Below are 21,938 nucleotides of genomic sequence, written 5' to 3' on the forward strand. Positions count from 1 at the left end.
ATGTTAGTATACTTTTTTTTTTCTCAAGTTGAGAAGTTTCTTGGAGGTTTCTCAGAGCCTCTGCAGAATTGCTCCAGCCCTCCGGTTTCCCTGTTTGTTTTGTCTAATTACCCGTCCGCTTTTATCACGGCTCTAGAATTACCTGTCTGCTTTTATCGCAGCTCTGCTATCCCGCTCTCCCTTCTACAGGTGAGCGTTACCCACTTTTGTCGCGGATCCCCAGTTTTTTCTGAGGACTTACCGGTATACCGCCTGACTGTAATGAGTTCTGAATCCGGAGAGAGCCGTGGTAATTGTCCCCGTAGGAGGCCACCACTTGTCGCGCCCGCCTCGACCAGCAAGGAAGACGCGACACCGGGATCCTTCTCATCACAGTTTATTCAGACCTTTGATTAATTGCATTGTCTCTCTCTCTCTCCGGGCAAGCCTCTCCCAGCACCTAAGTAGGGCTGGGCAACCAACCCCAGGCAGCCACGTGGGCACTGTCCACAGGTTCACGCATATGCCAGCAACACACGAATCCAGCCATAGCCAAATAAGGAGCTGTTTACCATAAAGAGTGTTTGCCATTGGGAAGGCAGAGGGTAGAAGCCAGCACCATCTTTAGGGTGGGGCTACACGCAGCTCTCTACAGTGGTTCCTTGTATTTATTCCTACTTACTACAAGAGAAAGCCTCTCTAACATTGGTTGAAGAAGGCACTTGATCTATGAGTATGGCTGAATATCATTAGGAGTCATTTTATCACTACTTTTTTTCTTTTGACTTTTCAGTCTTACTTGGTTTTTCCCTAGGTCCTTGAGCTATCTAGTCTCAGGTTCATGGTCACCCAAGCAGTGTTGGATATGGGTTTCTTCTCATGGAATGGGGCTTAAGTCAGATCAGTTATTGGTTGGTTACTCCTACAAACTTTGTGCCACCATTGCCCTAGCATATCTTTCAAGTAGTACACCATTGTAGACAAAGAGTTTGTGGCTGGCTTGGTGTTTATCTTTCTCTTTTGATAGCATGCAGAGTACCTTTCTGTAACAAAGACTCTGGAGCATAGCTGTGAAGGCTCTATTCAGGCACCAACTTGACATCTCCATGTTCAGTGAGTTAGTTGTGTATGTGTCTTCAGCAACAAGGTCTTTCTGTCATGTTGGGAACCTAAAATTGGATGACTGCGCCTTGCCCTTTCTTGCTTGGATGATCTGGCATAACTACTCCCTTGACTTACAGTACAACCGTTACTGACTTACAAAACAATCGTTTCCAGAAAAAAACACAAAATGTACTTTTAGATTAACTTTTGATTGATCGGTTGCTCAAGCATTGGACCAAAGAGACCTCACCCTGACCCTTTTCTAACAATTTTACATCTCCTTCCCTTCCCCTCATATCCACCAGTATATAAGCTTGCTTCCCTTTGCAATAAATGAGACCTTGACGCAACCCAGACTGACTCTGTCTTTCTTTATGTGCCTGGTCTCCTTTCTCTCTTGCTCCCATTGGTCTTTCAGGTGGTGCCTCCTTGGGTCCGACCTAATAACCTGGCCTGCAGGATGGGTCACTGTCAGTTTGTGGAGGGCAACCTATAGGCTTGGCAACCTCCTGTGTTGTTTGGGGATTTCTGTGGGGCCCCTTTGGCCAACAACTCTATTAGAAGTTACTCAATCCTGGTATTGGAAGCTTCAGTTGGAGGTAAGTGATGTCCATTTGGGACTCAGTCTCCTCTATTATTTGGTAATTTTATTTAGCTTGCCTTTGGATATTACATATTTTAGAAGGTTTCTACCATATTAGGTCTCTATAGTACTCTTCAAATGGCCCTTAATTTTGGCTATCTATCCCTATATTCCTTCCTACTACCCCCTCTCCCCTGTCTCTCTCCATTTTATTCTCCACTTCAGACACCCTCATCCATCCATAAATATATATTCTATTTTTGTTCCCTTACTAGAAGAATTATAAAACAATTTAGGATTGCTTCAGCTATCCTTTTTCTTTTTTTTTTCTTGTTTTTATATGAAGCTGAACATTGACCTTTGTAGATCCAGAGGAATCATGTTGGAATTTTGATGGGGATTAAAATGTCTATGTAGATTGCTTTTGGTAGGATGGTTATTGTTAATATGTTACAGCTACAAATCCATGAGCATGTGACTTCTTCTCATCTTCTAATATCTTCTTCAATTTCTTTTTTCTCTACTACCTTACTCTATATCTGCCCTCTCTGGTTCTATGGATTGTAGCTTGTTTATCATTGACTTAACAGCTAATACTCACATATAAACATATACTACCATATTTGTGTTTTTGTGTCTTGAATACTTCACTCAAAATGATTTATTTTTAGTTCCATCTTATTTGTCTCCAAATCTTGTGATGTCTTTTTTTTTTAACCTGAATAATTCTGCATTGTGTAAATATACCACATTTTATTTATGCACTCATCTGTTGAGGGACCTCTAAGTTGTTTTTAATTCCTGATTATTATGAATAGAGCAACAAAGTACATGGTTGAGCAAGTGTATGTTTGGTAGGATGAATCATCCTTTGGGTATAAGCCCAATTGTGGAATAGCTGGATGTTGAGATAGGTTCCCATCATTTTGTGGAACTGCCACATTGATTTCCAAAGTGGCTATACAAGTTTGCACTCCCACTAGCAACTTACTTCACATCCTTGCTGGGATGAGCTATCACTTGTTTTTCTGATCTTAGCCATTCTGATAGATGTTAGATGAAATCTCAAAGTACTTTTGATTTGCATTTCCCTGAAGGATGATATTTGACATTTCTTTAAAGTGTTTCTAAACAATTTGAGTTTCCTCTATTGAGAAGACTCTGTTTAGATAATTTTAAAATTGCTTTTTTTTGTTTTCCTGATGTCCAGATTTTGAGTTCTTTATATATTTTGGATATTATCCATGTATCAGATGCAGTTGTTAAAAAAATCTTTTTCCATCCTTTAAGTTGTTGCTTAGTCTGAATAACAGTGTCCTTTTCCATGCAGCATCTTTTCAGTTTTATGAAGTCTCATGTATTAATTATTGATCTTAGTGTTTGCACTAATGGTGTTCAGAAAGTTTTTTTCTCCTGTACAAAGGAATTCAAGGCTCTTCTCCACCCTCTCTTCTATCAAGCTCATTGAATCTGATTTTATGTTGAGGTCTTTGATCCATTTGGAGTTAAATCTTGCTGGCTTTTGTTTAAAGTGATAAACATGTGTCTATTTGGATTCTTTTACATCCAGTTTGACTAGCCCCAGGTTAGATTATTTTTTTGCCATCTACTCCTTTAGAACATTATTTCCCCTTTTTGTTCTGGAGCTTTCAGGTGTGCTATTAAGTCACTAGTATGAGATGTCTCCAAATTATTTTTTATAGCCATTTAATGCTATGAACTTCTCTATCAGAACTGCCTTCATTGTATCCCATAAGTTTGGGCATATTGTGTTTTCATTTTTTTAATTTCAATTTTCTTGAATTTGTTGGGACTTACTTTGTGTCTGAGTATGTGGTAAACTTAGGAGAAAGTTTCATGAACTGTTGAGAAGAAGGTATATTCTTTTCTGTTTGGGTGAAATGTGTTGTAAATATCTGGTCCATTTAGGTTATAATGTTACTTAATTCCAGAATTTCTTTGTTTAGTCTATTGGCAAGAGTCTTGTAGTGAAGTCTCCCATTATTACTATGTGAAGGTCAATAGGGTCTACACATAATTTAAGCTATAGTAGTGTTTTTTTCTCTGACTTGGGTGCCCTTGTGTTTGATGCATATATGTTATCAATTGCAATGTTCTCTTGGTGGATTTTTTCCTTTGATGAGTATGTAGTGTCCTTCTATAACACTTGTATTAGTGTTGATTTGAAGTCTATTTTGTCAGGTATTAAAATGGCAGCACTGGCTTGCTTTTTAGGCCCATTTACTAGGAATATATATTTTTTTCTTAAAATTTTTAATTTTACTTACCTACCACAGATTCCCTTCTCATTCCTCTCACTCCATACACTCCTACCTAACCCCCTGCCTACTCACCCCTCCTCCAAGGGTAGGTTCTCCCATGAAGGGACAGCAAAGCCTGGTACATTTAGTTGAGGAAGAACCAAGCTTCTCTCCCCTGCATCAAGGGTGAGCAAGGTGTCCATAGATAATGGGATCCAGAAAGCAAGCAGGGATACACCAGGGATAGATTCTGATCACACTGCCAGAGGCCTCTCAATCAGATCTAGCTACACAACTGTCCCTTGTATGCAGAGGGCCTAGTCTGTTCCACGCAGATTTCACAGATGTCAGTCTAAAGTTCGTGAGTTCCTATGAACTTGGTTCAGTTGTCTCTATAGAGTTCCCCATCCCCTTTGCTCATATAATCCCTCTTCCTTCTCTTCCACTGGACTCCCTGAGCTTGGCCTGGTGCATGGTTGTGGATCTCTGCATCTGCTTCTGTCAGTTACTGGGTAAAGGCTCTATGGTGACAGTCATGGTATTTACCAGTCTGATTAACAGGGTAGACCAGTCCAGGCACCATCACCACTGTTGCTAATAGTCTAGTCTGAGGCCATCCTTGTGGATTCCTGGGAATTTCCCTAGCACTAAGTTCCTCCCTGACCCCATGACGTCTCGCTCTATCAAGACAGCTCATTTGTTGCACTCCCACTCGATCCCCCCCCAGCCAGATCGCCCTGTCCTCTCATGTTCTCATCCTCCATCCTCTCCCTTCTGTTGCACTCCTTATCCCCAGTTTACTCATGGAGACCTCCTCTGTTTCTGCTTCCCAGTGTGATCCCTACATCCCTCTTAGGGCCTCCTGAAACTGAGAAGCTTCTATAAGGTAAAGGACACAGTAAATACGGAAAAATGACAGCCTACAGAATGGGAAAAGATCTTCACAAACCCCACATTTGACAGAAGGCTGATCTTCAAAATATACAAAGAACTCAAGAAAATAGACAACAAAATACCAAACAATCCAATTAAAAAATGGGCTACAGATCTAAACAGAGAATTCCCAACAGAAGAATCCCAAGTGGCAGAAAGACATTTAATGAATTGCTCAACATCCTTAGTCATCAGAGAAATGCAAATCAACATGACTCCAAGATACCATCCTATACCTGTCAGAACAGCTAAGATCAAAATCACACTCCTCCACTGTTGGTGGGAGTGTAACTTGAGCAGCCACTCTGGAAATCAGTATAGTGGTTTCTCAGAAAATTGGGAATCAATCTACCTCAAGATCCAATGATACCATTCCCTGGCATAGACCCAAGAAATGCTCAATCATACCACAAGGACACTTGCTCACCTATGTTCATAGCAGCATTATTTGTAATAGCCAGAATATGGAAGCAGCCTAGATGTCCCTCAACTGAAGAATGGATAAAGAAAATGTGGTACATAAACACAATGGAGTATTGCTTAACTGAAAAAAACAAAAACAAAAGCAAAAACCAGTGACATCATGAAATTTGAGGCAAGTGGATGGAACTAGAAAATATCATCCTGAGTGAGGTAACTCAGACTCAGAAATGTGGTGGTACCATGTTCCCCAAAATGTTGTGCACCCTAATAAAATTATCTGGGGTCAGAGAACAGAACAGCCACTAGATACAGAGTCTAGAAAATGGTGGCACTCACACCTTTAATCCTAGTATCCAGAGGCAGAAATCTGTCTGGATCTCTGTGAGTTCAAGGCCACATTGGAAACAGCCAGGCATGGTGACAAATGCCTTTAATCCCAAGAAGTGAGTCTTCAATCCCAGAAAGTAATGACAGAAAGCAGAAAGGTATATAAGGCATGAGAACCAGGAACTAGAGCTGGTTAAGCTTTTAGGCTTTCAAGAAACAGTTCAGCTGAGATTCATTTGGATGAAGACCCAGAGGCTTCCAGTCTGAGGAAAAAGGATCAGCTGAGGAACTGGTGAGGTGAGGCAGCTGTGGCTTGTTCTGCTTCTCTGATCTTCAAGCATGCACCCAAATAACTGGCCTCAGGTTTGATTTTATTAATAAGAACTTTTAAGAATCCTGCTACACAGGACAAATATGGTATATACTCACTCGTAAGTGGATAGTAGAGGTAAAGCAAAGGATAATCAGGCTATATCCCATAGCTTCAGAGAAGCTAGGAAACAAGGAATATATATTTTTATCTTTTTACCCTCAGATGATATCTATCCTTGATGTTAAGGTGTGTTTCTTGGATGCAGCAGAAGGATGGTACTGCTTTTGTATCCATTCTGTTAGTCTATGTCATTTTACTGGGGAACTGAGACCATTAATGTTGAAAGTTATCAATGAGATGTGCTTTTTGCTAGTCTGGGATGATTATTTATTCCCTGTGTTTTCAAGTTGAATTTTTCTTTCTAGCATCTTCTGTAGGCCTGATTTGTAGATAGATACTGCTTAAATTTGGTTTTATCATAGAATTGTTTTTCTCCATCTATTGTGATTGAAAGTTTTGCTGGGTATAGTAGTCTTGGTTGGCATCTGTGTTTTGTTAGAGTTTGAGTTATTTTCCAAGTACTTATCCAAAGATTTTGGAGAGACAGAGTCTCTCACTGAACCCAGAACTCACTGGTTTGGCAACACTGGCATGTTAGCAAGCCGTTGGGATCTTCTCTTCTCTGTTCCTACACTGGGATTACAGATATGTCTGGATTTTTTACATGAAGCCCAGGGACCCAAACTCAAGGCCTCATTCTCATGTAGTAGTTTGCTGGCTGAGCTGTTTCTCCAGTATCTCTTAGTATTAATATATAAGTATATATACTAGACATTATGAACCTATATTTAGTATTCTGATTGACATAAACATGCTTCTTTAGTGAATAATGCTCTCTCAAGCTTTTCATTTTATTAATGTTCCTTTTTATTTCAGGAATTTATTTATTTATTTTTAGTTCAGTATCTGTGAGCTTTTCTCTTATTTTTATATTGCCTCTATGTTTTCTTCAAGAAATCTTCTATTAACACAGGTTGAGAAGTCACATTATTACTGTACCTTCAGGATTGATTTGGCACCTTATTCACTCTGATGAGGTCATAGCTCTGTGAATGAATGCTCTTGGTGTTTGTACACATGCAGCAGTGTCTGTGTAGTGGAGTTGGGTACTTCTTCCAGACTTCATAGTGTAGTGAAGGCTCTTAAATGATTAACTAATTAGAAGGTGTATGAGATCAATTTCTTCAGTTGGATTTCCAGAGATTCTAAGATGACTGATTATTATGCTTTCTAATCTGTGGCCACGGTAGTCATTTTGGTACTAGGGGGCAGTCTATGCAAAGATTTATTACAAGTTTTACTGTGGTTCTGTGGTCAGAGGGGAGCCCATTTCTGGATGGTTATAGGGAGAACCTAAGGATGTACTGACTTGTGTGGTGTTCCAGCCATGGCTGTGAGTCACAATGTCTTTTCTGGTGACCCATACAGATACATCTCACAGAAATGTCCACAGCTCACTGGGTTCTTCAGGGTCTACTGTGAGACTAAAGTTGGAGAGTTGACATTATTGGATCAGATGGATGCACATCTGCTAGAAAATTCCTGCATGGGTGGCAAAGTTCTCTAATTGCACTGAGAAAGGATGTAGCCAAGGCTGGATTTCCTCTGGATCTGCCATGGGATAGAGACTGATGAGACCTTAACAGAAGATTGGATGGATCAGTGCTTTCCAGGCACTGAGACAAGCACAAGTCTCCATTGGATGGCTGTCTGTCTGAACAGGCACTGAGATGTGCATGAGTCTCCCTTGGGTGACTGTTTGGGCAGGCATTGAGATTGCATGAGTCTCCTTTGGATGATGATCTAAGGAGGCACTGAGATGTGCATGAGTCTCCTTTGGATGACTGTCTGTCTGAACAGGCACTGAGATGTGCATGAGTCTCCCTTGGGTGACTGTTTGGGCAGGCATTGAGATTGCATGAGTCTACAGTTATCTGGGCAAAATTAAACTAGGGCCATGTCTTATGGATTGGTGCTGACTGACAGTGATGTTTAAGCACTGCCAGTAGGCAATGTTGGTGAGCAGAAGAGCCTTTCTGCTGAGGCTATAGAATGTGTGACTATTCCTGCATCACTTGGTGGTGACCATGGTTACAAGTTTACCTCCAAAGGACTTTGGGTCTGCCCTCTAGGAAATGCATAATCAGCAACCTAGTCTGAGGCCAACATTCTCAGTGTAGTCTTCTATTTTGGATCTGAATCAAAGTTCCCAGGTTTCCTATTTGCAAGGCAAAGCTCTAGCAGAAACAACATTGCTAATGGGTGCAGAGTTCATTTAATGGAGGGATGTAAGTTAATGAGACCCTTATTCCAGCATCTTTCAGATTCCATCCCATTTCTGATAACTAACACTACCATAAAAGTATCATTGGCTTCCTGACTCCTCAGTAACCACAGGAACTACATTCAGTGACTGACTAAGAGTACCTTATGTATCACTAACCTCATGCCTCCTGTTCGAGTATTTACAGAGTGAAACATATTTGAGTATAAATATCTTCCTTCCAAAAGTTTGTAGTGTTCCAGTTAAGGTGTTTTGTTGATTATTGGTATGTTCTTATCTATAGACTTCATTTCAGGGAGATAAGGAGGTACATAATAAGTATTTTACAAAATGCTGAGGTAGCTAAGAGAAGAAAGCATGGTTTACATATTACGCTTTAGAAAATTCTGGATTCTTCATCCAAGTTGAAATCTCATCAGGTTCACAAATTACTGCTATAGAGGATAGGATGAAGACACTTGGGGGTATCTTCTCAGTGACTTCTCTATTCAAACGATATTTCTGAACTAATAATTGAACCAAGAAACTAGCTCAGCCTTTATGATGTTGATTCTTGGTGATTGTACTACTGGACATAAGTTCTCACTTTTCAATAGACAGCAGGTGGGAAAGGAGTCCAGGCTAAAGAGAGAAGAGAAGAGGCCACATGTCACTCTCTCCTGTGCTTAAGGGTTCTATCATCTTCTTGATGCATCCATCTTCATTTTCAACATGAGTTGGTGGTCTTGGTTGAGATGGGCCATTTAATCTGTGGTTTGGGGAGTATATGCCAGGAAGATAATTTTTTCATGGAGTGACTGAGGACACCATTGTCTCCATAGACAAAAAACTTCAAAGCATGATCTTTCTCACTTCTAAGGAAATCTAGCATCATTTTGAAGGAAGATTTAACTTTGAGAAATCTGGAGGGTCTAGACAACATTGCACATGCCTCAGTTGTCTACTGGAGAGTCTCTGAAATCTTTCCTTAATTGGTGGAAGATTAGGTGGGATTTCACTTGTCATCACAAGATGGAGGAGCAGGATGGGAGGGTCCAGCAGCCTCTTCCAGGGTTTTCACTAAAGCAATTTTCACTAAGCTAGGGGTCTGGGTTTGGGTTCTCTAGCACAATCCAAGGATATACTTCTAGAAGGTGGTTGGGTGTTATTTTTGTGGAGAGCAGCACAGAGTTCACCCATGCTCTTTGTTTAACAAAATCTACCAAACCACCTTAAGAAGAGGCCCACTGCAAGGCAGCCCTAGTCCATTTCCTCAGTGGCTGGTCAGGCAAGAGTTTGTCAACCACCCTCAGGGGAGCTAGTGAGATGGGGTAACTGCTACATAATTTTTTTCAGAACCAGCAGTCTTCTAAGTATGTTTCCCCTGGATTTATGGGCGTGAGTGGGGACACATATAAGGTCAATGGTTTCCTAAGATTGGGCATAAATTAGGTGAAAAAGAGAAAACAGCTCCCAACACACAGAAGTGCAAAATTGTGAGCTATATCTTCAAGACTACTATGAAGGTGGACATGGAGGACATGTGCTCACTTGTTGGAGAGCTTTAAACCCTTGCTTTAGAACTTGTATAGGACTATCACCTATTGGTGAAATTATTAAGGCCACTCCACATAATTAAAAGGGAGGTTTAATTTGTGGGGTAACTTACAAATGAAGGGATAGGTTGTAGGGTCTGGCAAAGGTATGGCACAGTCCAGCGGTGTTCTCTGGAGAACTCTGCTTGGTCTACCTCCTGCGTCCAGCATCCCAGCAGCAATAGAGACCTCTCCTCTCGATCCTGGGTCTTCTGCTTCCTCCCTCAGCCCTGCCTTGTGGGCGTGACCATTACCAAAGCCTCAATGGGGGTTGGAACTTCCAGGCCAATGCTGGGATGACTACCCACTACATCTCCCCCTTTTGTCTAAATAAGAAAGTTCTAACCTAATATAAGACTATATACAAAGATATGGTTATCAAATATTGTCCAGGAGTAATGAGGAATAATGACCTAGATAAGTTGGAATTACAATAAGTGCAAACAATATCAAGCAAAAAACACATAGTAAAATCCAGGGAAGTCTAGAGCATGGGTAGGTGGCATGTTACAAAGATCATTCCAAAAGGTGTCCTATCCTAAAGAACCTGAGTCTAATACTTAATATATTCTAAATAAGATATTATATATGTATATATACTAAGTTGTAGCTATAACTGCTAGTCTTCAACCTCATCAAAGACCTGAGAAGGAATATAATACCTGAGAAATGGGAGAAAGATGCAAGCAACTTTCAGGAGTCTTGCAAGAGTAGACAGAGACAGCTGGCAGCCTGGACAGTCACCTAATGTTTCTCAGAATCCTTGGTGCATTCAAATTGGCTATAGGCCTAGAGTATCTGACAGACCATTTTCAGAAGCAGGAATTCTGAAAGACCATCTTACCCTGTCTTGGCAAAGTATAGTGGTCGCTTTCCTTGTGTCCCGCTTGTCCAGAAAGGACAGCATTTGTACTGTCAGCAGTTGAGGCAAGGGCAGTTCTTTGCCCAGTAGGCCATTTTGTGCCAAGAAGACAAACTTCCAAATGGAAATGTCTTAGAAGCCCAACATTCTTTGGGATCAAATTGGTGCTGCCAGGAGCAATTATGTCTCATGTCAACAGAATTCTATGTTATTTAAATGCCATATTCTCTAGGTCCATGAAGTGTTTGAAGATTACCTGTCCATCTGACCTATGTATTTATAAATCTGGATAACCTAACTAACATAATTATAGAGATGACAAGCATAGGTGACAATAAATCTATAAGTCTTATCTACATAAACAACCTAAAGACTAAGGCTTCCTATAAATAAGGTAAACAGTCTGTAAGCAAAAGTACAGTAAAAGGACAATGACTTTAAATTGTGATAATACACAAAATATCTTTAACAGAGGTAGAAATGTATAGTGCAATATGCAATATGATAATAATCCTAAATAGATATCAGTATACAGAATATCTTAAACAGAAGTAGAACATACATACAATATGACATAAATTTACATTTGTATCAATATACAAATATTTCAAATAATAGTAAAAATATGTGTACAATATAACAAACATAGTTCTGTATTTGTATCAATATACAAATTATCTTAAATAGGAATATAAAAAGTTTATATTTGTATCAACATATAAGAATTCATAACAGTGCAAATTATCTAAGGCTGCTATATAACTAAATTTGTTTACTAATGTATATGATAGACTACCATAATATCTTATACCTATCCATTCCATTTCTTCTTTTCCCTTTTTTTTGAGACATATTTTCTTTCCTTAAGGAGAGTACTGAGTTTAACAGTTTCTTCCACCCCCAACCCTAGAACCATTATCCATAACCCTGAGAAATATGAAACTTTTGGGACAAGGGGCGTCGTTTTCTTAGAATTGCTTCCTGCTGTTTAGGGGGCAATGGTATCTCTCTTGGGTATTGTGAGAAAGCTCAGATAGTTAAATCTCAGTTAGACTAACTGTAGACTCTGCAACAACTCTCAGAGTAATGGGTAAGATTGTCTGAAATTCTGGCAAGAAGTGTAGTATGATGATGATTACCATGGCATCATTCTGGATTGGGTAGAGTTGTTGTTGTTGGGGCCCCATCTTCCTTCTGGAGACTTCAGAGATTGCTATTGGAAAAACTTATTTTTTATCAGAATGGAAGGTTTGGATTTAAAGATGTCATGACATGTAAGAAAGGATTCCAAGAAATCAAGAGTAAGCATGGAGAGAATTAGAATCTTGAAGACAATGGTCCCTTATAATTGGTTTCCTTCTGTCACGCATCAGAGGGCTCTTCTGATATGGGGCTGAAGAATCTCTCAACCTTTTCTTTTATCAATATGCTTGGGTTTAGAGAAGGAATGAGCCAATTCTATCTTCAAAGCCAGCTTGGTTTATAATTGAATTGGAACCACAACTATTCTAGATTGATAGAGATATAGATGTTAGACAGTGATATCTTACCCTGTGTAGATTGGTAGCAATAGATTCTTTCTTTCTGCTGTAAACATCCAGATATCCAAGGCCTTATCATTTCTGGAAGATGGGTATTTCCATTATCCTGGAAAGACAAAAACAGAACCCTACCCCAACCTTTGATTATTAAATTTTTCTTACAACCTGAAGAGATGTCACATTGGTGGATGATCTTTTACTTCTCCTCATCAAGGGGTTTCTCCTGTTTGTATCAAATTTTTATTAATTTTGTTGGTATCCATAGCTTTTCTTCTCCTGTGGAAACAAAAGCAAAACCCCTTCCCCAATGTAGGCCATATCCAGGTTTCCATTCTGAGGTCAACACATCTTTGAAATAAACCAGTTGGTTTAGCTCAGGAGTTTTGTCTGTCGTCCAATGTCTCTCTGCAGCTGTTGTTCCTTTCTCATCAGCATTGAGAAAATTCAAGGTTAATAAAGCACTATGCAATCTATTTCTAGGAGTCATTGTTACCTGTTGCTGTTTATTTAGCATATCCTTTAAAGATCGATTGGATCTTTCTATGACTGCTTGGCCTGTGGGATTGTGTGGTATACCTGTAACATGCTTTGTACAGGTATTCCCATGATGGCCATAACTTCTAATAGGTGTGTAATCACAGAATCAGCCTTTTCAGAACTCATAGGAGTTGCCCACTGAAATCCTGAATAGGTGTCAATGGTATGGTGTACATACTTTAATCTTCCAAATTCTGCAAAATGAAACACATCCATCTGCCAAATTTCATTTCTTTGTATACCTTTTGGATTGCTCCCTGCAGGTAATGGAGTTTGGTTACAGAAGGAACAAGTAGGGCATTTTTTCACAATATCCTTAGCTTGTAGCCAAGTAATGGAGAAATCCTTCTTCAAACCTTTGCTATTTACATGGTGTTTCTTATGAAATTCTGAGGCTTCTAGCACATTACCTATTAGTAACTGATCAATCTCTTCATTACCTTGTGCTAGAGGTCCTGGCAGACCTGTATGGGATCTGATATGTGTTATATTTATAGGATGTTCCCTTTTGCTGATGATTTTCTGCAATTGTATGAATAATGAAGTTAATTCTGTATTATCAGGAATAAATTCAGCAGTTTCAATATGTAAAACAACTCTCTTTGCATATTGAGAGTCAGTAACTATATTGAAGGGTTCTGTGAAGTCCATCAGTACCATAAGAATGGCATACAGTTCTGCCTTTTGTACAGAGCTGTATGGATTTTGTGTCACTTTATTTATGTCTCCTGATTTTGTGAGGAAGGACCCATTCAGTCTTCTTTATGAATTCTATCCTCTTGCTTTTGGGATAATGGTTGTTAATCTCTCCCAAAAAGTTACTGCAGGCTCTCTGCCAGTATTCATTATCTTTCCATAGTGATGAAATTTCCTCATTAGTTAAAGGTACAACAATTTCTGCTAGGTCCATTCCTGTCAACTGGCGAAGTCTTAATTTACCTTTTTGAATCAAATCAGAGATCTTTTCTATATAAGTCTTTAATTTCTTATTTGGTTTACATGGTAGGAATATCAATTCCAATATAATATCTTACCTCTGCATCAAAATACCTGTGGGGGAATGTCTGGAGGGGAATATGACAAGAATGCATTTAAGTTCTGGATCCACACGATCCACATGTGCTTCTCGAATTGTCTTTTCTACTAGAGCCAATTCCTTCTCAGCTTCGGCTGATAATTCTCTTGGACTATTTAATTCTTTGTCCCCTTCTAGAGTATTAGCCAAATTTTGTAGTCCATCTTTGGGTATTCCCATGATACCCAATAAGTTGGAAATGCTTCCTAAGAACTTTTGAAAATCTCTAAGAGTCTTTAATCGATCTCACCTAAGTTGTACATTTTGGGGTCTAATTTTTTGTAACTCTAGCTTATATCCTAAGTAATTAATAGAATCTCTTCTTTGTATTTTTTCAGGAGCAATTTGCAGTCCCCAGCGAGGCAAAACTTTTTTTAATTCTTCAAACATGCTTTCTAATGTCTCTAACTTTGGATCAGCTAATAGGATATCATCCATATAGTGATAAATTATGGATTGTGAAACTTTACACGAATTATCACCAATCGTTTTTGCACAAAGTATTGGCATAAGGTAGGGCTGTTTAACATTCCCTGTGGGAGAACCTTCCATTGATATCTCTTGACTGGCTGAGAATTGTTATAATTAGGAACTATGAAGGCAAATTTTTCTCTATCATTTTTTTGTAAGGGTATGGTAAAGAAACAGTCTTTTAAGTCAATAACTATTATAGGCCATTCTTTGGGTAGCAGAGAGGGCAAGGGCATCCCAGTCTGTAGGGAACCCATTGGCTGAATTACTTTATTAATAGCTCTCAGATCTGTCAGCATTCTCCAATTACCAGACTTTTTTCTTAATAACAAATACAGAAGAATTCCAAGGGCTGGTAGATTCTTCAATGTGTTGAGCATTTAACTGCTCTTGAACCAGCTGTTCTAAAGCTTGTAGCTTCTGTTTTGTCAAAGGCCACTGTACAACCCAGACAGGTTTATCAGTTAGCCATTTTAAAGGTAAGGCAGTTGGTACTTCTGAGAGTTCAACAGGAGTTGTGCTCTGTTTGTGTACAGCCTGAATTGTTGGTGACTGGTTTTTGTTTGTTTGTTTTCTGTTTTTTCGAGACAGGGTTTCTCTGTGTAGCTTTTCACCTTTCCTGGAACTCTCTTTGGAGACCAGGCTGGCCTTGAACTCACAGAGATCCACCTGCCTCTGCTTCCTGAGTGCTGGGATTAAAGGCATGTGCCACCACCACCTGGCTGGTGACTGTTTTTTATAGCATGTTATGATATTATTCCTAGAAACATGCATTGGCCTGTATTCCTTTTCTGAGAGTGTAGGAGTTTTAATCTGGGTATTCCACTGTTGTAACAGATCTCGGTCCCATAGATTTACTGCTACATTTGCTACATATGGCTTCAGCCTTCCTCTCTGTCCTTCTGGCCCTATGCATTCAACCCATCTTGAACTCTGTTTTATCTGAGATAGGGTACCAATTCCTAAAAGTTGGACATCTACCTCTTGAAGAGGCCAATTCTGATGCCATGATTTTGGTATAATTTTAATCACATCCGCACCTGTGTCTACCAGGCCCTCCAGAACCAAGCCATTAATTCGAATTCTAAGCTTTGGTCTTTGTTCATTTATGGAAGTCTGCCATTATTGTGTTCTTTGTAAACTGTGATTCATCTATCAGAGCTGTTTTATCATCCATTGCAGTATCGGTTTTTACTTTAGGTATTGGTTTATGCAGTTGTCCTAGAGAGGAATGTCTTCCACAGTGGCTGGGAATGTTCTTACCATATTTGATTTGGGGGCCTGAAAGAGGCCCCCTGAGGCGTCTCCCACCAGTAAAGGGTTGCCTTGTATATCTATTTTTGATCTGCACTCACTGGTCCAATGTTGGCCTTTGCCACATCTTCTACATAATCCAGGAGGTGGTTTGGGGTCTCCTGTTTAGGCTATTCCTAGAAGGAGAATTACTTCTAGGATTACCCCATGTACAGTTTTTACTTATATGAGCTGGTATACCACATTTAAAACATTTGGTACCATGGGGCCTTCTTTCACTTCTGGGATTTGTCTCTTCTATCCAAGCCTCATTACTGTAGTTAAGAGACTCAACACCATTAGTATACTGGGTCCATTCTTCCAAAGGAGCTGATCTGATCTTTAATGGTGTAAGTATTCTTTTGCATTCTGCATTAGCATTGTCGAATGCCAAGGACTCAGTTAATACTTTTCTTAATTCTTTATCTGACACAGCTTTTGTTATAGCTGTGTTCAGCCTTTGTAAAAAATCAGTGAAGGGTTCATGCAGTCCCTGAAATATCTTTGTGTATACCTCACTTTTTTTTCCAGGTTCTGGAATTTTTTCCCAAGCATTTAGAGCTGCTGTATGGCATAGGGATATTGTATGCTCATCATAAATGGCTTGTACATTCCTGTCAGCAAAACATCCCTCACCAAGTATTTGATATTGGGAGAGCTCAAAACCTCTGAGTTTACCTTGTTGTTCTAAATTTCTTGCCTTTTCTCTCCACCAGCTTTTCCACTGTACCTGCTGGCTATATTCTAGAACAGCTGAAATTAACTGATGCCAGTCATCTGGAATGATTCTATGTGAGGTAGACCACGAATTTAACATCTGTTTTACATATGTGGAGTGTATCCCATATGTAACTACTGCTTCCTTTATATTTTTAAAGTCCTTTGTTGAAATTGGTTGTAATGTATATGTTGTATATGGCTCAGGGTATGTGTCATCTGCTGTCTTCTCCAGCTCATCCTGTCTGGCTGTCAAAGACTCCTGATAGCAGGGCTCCCTTCTTCTCTTCTGGACCTTGACACTGAAGACTGAGAGGTCTGAGGGAGAACTAAAGATAAGTCTCACATTTGACTTCCTCAGAGGCCTACACCAACCTGACTCCTCCCACTGTGAGCTGTGTCTGCCTCATCATACAGAACTCACCATCTGCACCTCCATTCCCAAGCTCTGGTCCTGGCATAGTTATCATTCTGTCTTTCTTTCCCATGGACAAAAGTCAACTTCCACTTCCTTGGGCCCATTGCTCCTGCTCTTCCTTCTTCCTTCCCCAGTCCTCCCTCTGACTAGCTGCTTTCTGACATTCAGGTATCAGTTCCTGCATCTTACTACAGGTGCCTCCTGGTGAGTGTGTGATAATGTGCCCACAGCCAATAGCAAATATCACCTCACTCTGCCTAACTGGAGCACACAACATGCACGTCAGGGTCTACAATCCTTTATGCAAAGAGCCAGATGTTCAGTTCTACTCAGCTCAGTCCTGTATGAACCTTATATGAAAGCTTTTGTTCCAAAGAGAATATGGAGAATATATAGTCACTGGACAGCTGCATCATGTCTGAATGTGAAGCCTCTTTCTTATCCTTGGGGATCCATTGTAAGACCTATGAATAAACTATTGATAGCACTATGTATGTACATGTACACACAACTAATACATATATGCACACATAAATATATATGTACCAATTTATATATACACATGTTGATATATGTATGCTAGTATTTTTCCACACCTATGGCAAATTTAGCATGTTCATTTGTTATGCTAAGGGATTACTACCAGTAAATAATATGAAAGCTAGACAAGTTTACCAATGGTCTGTTAGAGCGTGGCATGTGCTAGGATGCTGTTGTGTTATCCAGGTGTTACTGATATCCTCTGGCCACAGAGCTGATCATTGTCATGACTTTTCCATAACCACAGTACAGTGTGTGCACAATGCTGATATGCCTAAAAAAGCAAGATTCATAACTCAGGCACAATGCAATGAAATAGAACCAAGTGTCATCTCACTACAAAGATCTAATTTTGTACATTCTTTGAAAATAGAAAATCAGAATTTTTAGGGGATTTGTGAGGGTCCTCTTTTCTTTCTTGGCCGGTTGGCCATCAGTCCAAGAAGGCAAAGGGGCAGAAGTAGAGACAGAAAGCTTTGTACATGGCCCATGAGCACAAATGGAGACAGCCTTCCAGAAAACTGCTTTTGGTGGAACAACTCAACTTTATTCCAGAGTATAAGGAATATATAGGATTTGGGACCCTGGAGGCAAACTCTAATTTGCATTAGATGGCACTCTACTATTACAAGCCTTAGTATGTGACAGTGGGGTCTTAGAGCAGAGTTCCTAGCACAGATCTTATAGCAAGAATCAGTGCCAGGGTTCAAGCTGAAGGTAACTCAGGCATCTGGTTTAGAGACAGCTTTCAGATAAAGTCATTCCTCCAGATGCAGGGACATTCTCCAGATAAGGGCAGATAGAGGCAGGAAGGTCTGCTGGGGAGGGAAAGAGTTTCCATGTTGTGTAACTATTGAATTAAGCTGCCAGGCCATGGGAGACCACAACCTCTACCAGTTAGTAAAATACTTCCCACAGAGATTCATTAGTACAAAACTGTTGACAGCAGTTGATTAATATTTAATTAGAGTAAAAATGTCCTGGAATTCACACCTGAATTCAGATCTTCAAAGAATCAGGTTTTATATTCCACACAGCACAAGTTGGTTGTTGTGAAAGCAAAGGTCCTCTCAGTACATGCATTCCCCAATTCACTCCCTGCAATTATCAGGCAGCATATGCAGCAGCTCCACAATGGCTGTTCCAGTCTTTGGACTCTTCATGTAGTCCTTCATGCCCCATTCGTCATCACAGCTAGAGCACATTTTCCATTTAGTAGAGAGAACATATCATAGCAGTTTGATTACATTAATCTCATTCAAACCCCAAGCCTTAGGCCACACTTAACTGACAGCATCTGAGAAAGCAGAGGCTCAGCTCCTGATATCAGTAGTGACCTCACACAGGACTCTGAAATCAGAGCAGAGGATGGACAGAACATCTTCCTATCCACATGTCATAAAGAACTAAGACATGTGTCAGGATTTATAAATGAGATGGTATAATATTTGCTGGTTAATAGAAACACCTCCTAACCATGACAGAATATTTTCCCACTGAATCTGGCCTCTTTTTTCCTCTTCTTCACTGTTGCAGGATATTTGATCACACAGTGAAGATGTGTTACTGTTTTATCTCACCTGCTTAGGAACCTTCTGACTGGCTTAATGAAGAGCTGAATAACCAATAGCTAGGCAAGAAGAGGATAGGTGGGACTTCTGGGCAGAGATAAAAACTCTGGCTTAGGATCTGGTGTGCAGAATTTGCCAGCAAGACGTGGAGCAAGTCAGACATAGGGTATGGAGGAGAGGTAATGAGCCACATGTAAGAATGTAGATTAATATCAATTTTATATATATATATATATATATATATATATATATATATGTATACACACACAAATATTTGTGATTATAATCACACCCTGAACCTTCTATGTTCACCCTCTGTAGGATGATGTTTGCTGGTCTCTTTTGCTAACTACTGACTGCAAATAGTAATTTATTTTTTGATTGTTAAGTATAAACGTTTTGGCAACTTGTACTGGTTCTTGACCAGCCAATTCTGATTGTCATGTCAGTGCTCTCCACCAAAGCCATAACCAACAACCAGAACAATGTGAGTTGGAAAATTCCTTCTACATTTTCTCTCATAATAAACACCTGAAAAATAATATCAAAACACTAATTGCAGGCTCCAATGGTCTATGGTGACTACACAAGAGAAATATTTCTAAGTTCACTAGAATCATATAAATGCCAGATAAGACTTAATGGGAGGTTTCACTTTTATCAGAGTTAGGGCTGTAAGTTCTCAAGTAAATATTCTATAAATAAAATTTAGCATAAATCCTTTGATAAGACACCTGCTTAGATATATACAAGAAATCTTGTCTATTTTTACAATGTCAGTTAAATAAATACAATGGAATTTAAAATTACTGAAATCCAGAAGCTCCTATTAGAGAAGTAATATCTTCATTTAAAATATTAACGATTCAACAAGTGGAGAAAATCAGGTAAATTAATGTACCTAAAAATAGTTAGCTAACTTAAGTGTCACAGTGAACTTCCAGTCATGGGATTCAGCTTAAGCAATCACAATAACTCCAAATACTCTGCTGCAGTATGTAAAGACCACAAATGAAACAGTTACATTGAAGGTGAAATATCAGCATAATGGAACAACTTGTCCTCATGAATTACTAGAAGGAACTATGCTTAACACTATCATAGAACTGGAAGGAGCTGCAGATGGCATCGACTACACCAGAGATGGGCCCTGTCTTTGCCATAGTGAACATAGGCGAGTTCTCACTCACTGGGATTTTTCCAGTCTGTGACACTAGCAGTGGAATTCCTGGGATCATACCTGCAGGTCTCTCCTTTTAAAGTTAAAGAAGGAGAAATCCAGTTATTGCCATCCATCTCATGGGAAGCCTAGCTAGAATCACAGCACTAAGCATGCTGTAGATAAGTCTGTGCTCTTATAAAACATCACTGGAAGGTCTGATACTGAAACTTAGCTCACACATCTACAATACTCCATAGGTCTCCTGTTCATAACCAATATCTACAGTAGAGAAATCTGTACTATTTGTGGAATGGCTTTCACATTTTCTGCATTCAAAGCAGCAAGAAGAGGTTATTGGGAAATGCGCTCATATAAACAAACAAAAGCTGACACTGTGATGACCACACCCATGGTTTACAGAGAGCTTCTAAAACTTAAAGGTGGATATTTTTTATTTCTGTGAATATGTTCTGTAGATGAATTTATAAATGGTCTTATTAAATAAAAAAACCCCACAGAGCCAAATATAGGGGTGAAAGCCTTAGAAATCAGGGAAATAGAGCCACCAGCTAACCTTAACTCACCTTGCCACTGTGGCTTCCCAAGAGAGCTACTTTCTATCTACCCAGGCTTTTATTGCCTTACTGTTCTGGCCTCTATTGGCTCTTAGCACAGCTACCTCATTTCCTTGTTACTTCCTGTCTGTACAGACCTCCAGGTCTCTATGGTTGGTACTGGGATTAAAGGCATGTGTCATCATGCTTGGCTCTGTTCCCTAGTATGGCCTTAAACACACAGGGACCCTGCCTGCCAAGTGATTGGATTAAGGGCATGTGCTAGCTACCACTGCCTGACTTTTGTGTTAATGGCTTGCTATTACCTCTGATCCCAGACAAGCTTTGTTTATTAACATACAAATAAAATATCACCACATTTCAGCACAAATAAAATATCACCACAATGTTCCAAGCTTTCTTTCATTTTAATGATGTTGGTTGTGGGCTTGTTGCATACTGACTTTATTATGTTGCTTTGTGTCCCCTGTACCCCTAGATTCTCCAGGACTTTTATCACAAAGCAGTATGGGATTTTGTTAAAGGCCTTTACATTTAATGAATAATAGTATGGTTTCTGTCATTGATCTATGTGGTTGATTACATTTATTGATTTAGGCATACACACTAGTGCTGCATCTCTGAAATGAAGATAACTTCATTGAGGTGGATGACCCTTTAAATGTTTTCTATTATTCAGTTGGTTAGGGCTTTATTGTGTATTAATACATTTATATAGATCAGAAAGTTTAGCACACATATCTATCCTTTTCTTTGATCTTAGTCTGACATGTATTGGAGCACTACTGGCTTTGTCTGTAAAAATAACCTGGAATTGTCATCTCCTTTTCTATTCTATGGACTAATTTGAGAAGAATTGATGTTTGTCCTTCTTTAGAGGGCTGGTAGACTGCACACAGAATCTATCTGGTTCTGGGCTTTTACAGTCAGGACATTTTAAATAGTTGCTTCTATGTTGGTTGTTATGGGTCTTTTTAAAGTATTTGCTTCATCTTGATTCGACTTTGGCATGTATGTGCATCTAGAAATCTAGCCATTTCTTTTATATTTCCAATTTAGTGGGATATTAAATTGCAGTGCATGCCCTTATGAGCCTCCAAATTTCTTCAGTGTTGGTTGTAACACCTCACTTTCCATCTCCAATTTCATTAATTTGGCTCTCTGATCACTTTCTTTTAGTTATTTTGGCTAAAAAGATTTACAATCTTGTTAATCTCTTTGAAGGACCAAATGTTCATTTCCTTAATACAATATTATGCTTTCAGTCTTAGCTAGAGGAAAGACAAGAGAAGGCAATAAAAAGGACACAAATAAGATGAAGTATCCTTCTTTGCA

Source organism: Onychomys torridus, chromosome 5 (assembly GCF_903995425.1).
Source record: "Onychomys torridus chromosome 5, mOncTor1.1, whole genome shotgun sequence".
Lineage (NCBI taxonomy): Eukaryota > Metazoa > Chordata > Mammalia > Rodentia > Cricetidae > Onychomys > Onychomys torridus.